The sequence below is a fragment of the Mus musculus genome, chromosome 9 (genome assembly GCF_000001635.26).
Source record: "Mus musculus strain C57BL/6J chromosome 9, GRCm38.p6 C57BL/6J".
Taxonomy (NCBI): Eukaryota; Metazoa; Chordata; class Mammalia; order Rodentia; family Muridae; genus Mus; species Mus musculus.
This window is the reverse complement of record NC_000075.6, coordinates 116,076,863-116,080,466: the sequence shown is the minus strand read 5'-3', so window position 1 is coordinate 116,080,466 and position 3,604 is coordinate 116,076,863. Positions and strand designations below refer to the sequence as shown.

The following is a 3,604-nucleotide window of genomic DNA, read 5'->3' as shown; positions in this document are numbered from 1 at the left end:
GGAGTAACTGTCAGAAAATACCTGAAACAAATGTCAAAAGGTTTTCTTGGGGAACTGTCTTGCAGCATGGCTTGTGAATTTTAGGTATCCTGGAATACACTCATGAGTATGTGCACAGTGACATCAAGGCCTCCAACCTTCTGAGCTACAAGAACCATGACCAGATAGACTTGGTCGACTATGACTTGCTTGTTAGAACTGCCCAGAAGTAGTTCATAAAGAGAGCAAAGAAGACCCCAAAAGATGCCACGTGGTCACCCTGGAGTTCACCAGCATGGATGCACACATGGTGTGGTGATCCACCATGACATGCCAATTTGGAAATACTTGGTTATTGAATGACTGAGTGGCTCAGTGGCTATCTTTCTTGAGAAGATAACTTGAAAGATCCTAACTACGTTAGAGATTCCAAAATTAGATACACAGAAAATTCTGAGGCCTTGATGAAGAAATGCTTTCCGGGGGTGGGGGGGTGGGGGGAACAAGCCAGGTGAAATTGCTAAGCACAGGGAAAAATGTTCATATACATGTGGAGGAGTGCTCAGATACACATGAAGTGCTCAGATACACGTGGAGGAGTGCTCAGATATTCATGGAGTGCTCAGATACACAGGGAGGAGTACTCAGAAACATGTGGAGGAGTGCTCAGATACACAGGGAGGAGTGCTCAGATACTCAGGGAGCAGTGCTCAGATACACAGGGAGGAGTGCTCAGATACACAGGGAGGAGTGCTCAGATATGTGTGTGGAAGAGGCCAGGCAAACCCAAGAACCAGAAACAAAGCCCAGAAGTAAATGTGATGCCAGGAACTGACTTTTTTCCCTAGTCATTTGATTCTTTCTCTTCTTTTCTATTTTGTTTTATTTCATATGAGTATTGTGGGGTTGGAGTTAGTTTTGTTTTTTTCTTTTTTGGAAAAACAAATTTTAGTAAAATTTGTAAGCATTTGTTCTTCCCATATCTCCTATTTCCCATTTACACCCCAGTGTCCCGAGTGTAGTCCACATACTTCTTGTGATACTCAGGTCAAATATTGTAGTGTGCCTCTATGTCACTCTCGGTCCTACACATGCAAGTCTATAGCTAACTTCCCAAAACTTACTTGATTGCATCATATACTACCAACCCAACACCCACTTTGCCCCAGTGAGTTAGTTTCATGCTGGTCCTTGCATATCCTGTGGATGCAGTCCTCCCACTCTGCCCTTAAGGCCTTCTCTGTGGATCATTCTTTCCTGAGAAACTCTCTCTCTTACATGCTTAAGCCGCAAAACAGCTCAGCTGTCACAGGCTTGCCTGGTCCATTGCTCTACAGTCAATAGTTTACTCTACCCACTCTCTTCTTCCATTCATTCTGTTTTTCTTCATAATACTTACTTCTGTTTTGCTGCCACATAATACTTACTGCGTAAGACAACTTGCTGGGGTCATTTGTTTCACACAGATGGAAATCAGAAGAAGAGGAGGAGGAGGAGGAAGATAATGACTAAAAAGAGGGGAAAGAAGAAGAGGAGGGAGAGGAGGACAAAGAAGAAGAGGAGAAGGAAGAAGGGGGAGGAGGAAGAAGAAAAAAGATGATGAGGAGGAGAAAGGCAAAGAGGAAGAAGAGGAGGATGAGGGAGAGGACAGGAAGAGGATGAAGAAGAGGAAGGAAAGAGAAGAAAAAAGAGAATGAGGAGGAGAAAAAGGAGGAGTAGGAAGAAGATGGGGAGGAAGAAGAAGGAGGAAAAAGAAGAAAAATGAAGAGGAGTATGTAGCTCTTCCAGTGTTGGCAGTTTTGGTATCTCAAGTTCAAACATTGATAGACTGAGCTGGCATACCCAGAGGCTCAGAGATCCAAGCCCAGAGACACAGAGCCTTATGGTTGTCAGGTGTAGAGGTCAAAGAAATTCATTTTTAGGTGTTAATGTCAGAGACTTCTTCCTCTGGGTTATCCCCACTCTTGGCCTGGCCCTTGGCATTTAGTATAAGCCTCAGCTCTCAGCAGAAACCATTGGTATTGGTGCTTGGCACCAGTTTGGGGCACAGCTCCAAACTCATGGGCACCACAAGTCCTCAACAGCAGCTCAGGTTATACCTTGTGAGCCTTGGAGAGCTAGATATGTGGGGAGCCCTCAGGGTTTGCCCATTCGTGAAGTCCTGGAGCAGCCAGGGCCCATAGACTCCCATCTTTGTCTCACTGAGCTTTGTGCCACCTGATGGTGTTGGTTTTTACTTCTCTCAGTGTCTCTGTCTGCCCATCGTCCTTACACATCCCCACCATTTCTCTTCCTCACTGTCTTTATCCTCAGTCTGTTCTCTGGAACTTTGTCAGCTGCCCCCTCTCTATTGCTATGGCTCCTTCCACTAACTCAGCAGTGTCAGGTGCAGCCACCTTTTCTGGCCCTGTGGTTTTCTCCTCTTTTCATTACCAACTCAGCCTACACTATACGTGCTCGCTAGTTTCACATCAATGACACAAACTCAGGTTATCTGTAATGAGTAAGGAACCTCAATTGAGAAAAGGCATTCATAAGTTTCAGCTGTAAGGCATTTTCTTAATTAATTAGTTAATGACTGATGTGGGAGGACCCAGCCCATTGTGGGTGATGCTATATCTGAGCTAGTAATCCTGAGATCTATTAAAAAAATATATGAGCCAATCAAGTCATGATGAGCAAGCCAGTAGGCAAGCAGCACTCCTCCATGTCCTCTGCATCAGCTCCCGCTTCCAGGTTCCTGCCCTGTTTGAGTTCCTGTCTTGGCTTTACTCAATGATGTACTACAAAGTGGAAGTGTAAGCCAGATAAACCCTTTCCTCCCCCACTTGCGGTGGTTGTGGTGTTTCATCATAGCAATAGAAGCCCTTTTGCTAAGATACTAAACCATGACAAAGGTCATAAGTAGGGAAGTAAAACCACCCTGGGGATGGGGGTTAGAGGAGAGCACAGGGTGGGTGTTTTCAAGCTGGCTGGAAAAATGAGCTAAAGAGCCAAGGAGGGGTATGGCTGCAGATGGAAACCTGTAATTTGCAGCAATCACAATTGCTTCCAGTTCTACCAATCATAAGACTTACACACAAGAACATTGGCCACAAATGGCATTAGTTTCAAGCTTTCAGTTGGGCCACTGGGGGACATGCTACTTTCTGGTCTGAAGTTAGAAGGCTGAAAAGCTGCTGGGTTAGCAAGGGTCATCATAGCTCACCAAGACTTTGGATGGCTAGAATCCGTACAGGCTGCCTGCAGCTGTTGGAGCAGTTGAAGCAGTCTGGAGCAGGTGCTGCAGCCACAGTAACAGCAGCCCATGCACCTGGGAGGAAGTTCCCCTGGTGTACACAGCCTGGTGAAAAGCAGGCAGCTTGCTAGGATGTCAGCCCAGCCTGTCACTAAGAGGGATTGCTCCGTTGACAGTTGCCTTCTGTAAGGCAGCCTGACAGCAGGAAGGGTCTGGCAACTTCCAATGAGTCAAACCTGTAAACACCACAGCAACTTAGTTCATTTAAAGCCAGCATTGAAAGGATGCTTAAAACAAGACCTCCTGTCCCATTCTCAGCAGTTTGACTTTTGGGTAATTATATTTGTCTTGCCTGCCACCATGTGACTTGTGCGTGCCTTTGGCAGT

General features: G+C 45.8%; 1 pseudogene; it reads left to right on the top strand.

Moving 5' to 3' along the window:
- Gm18328 (predicted gene, 18328) lies at positions 1-512 on the top strand (annotated as a pseudogene).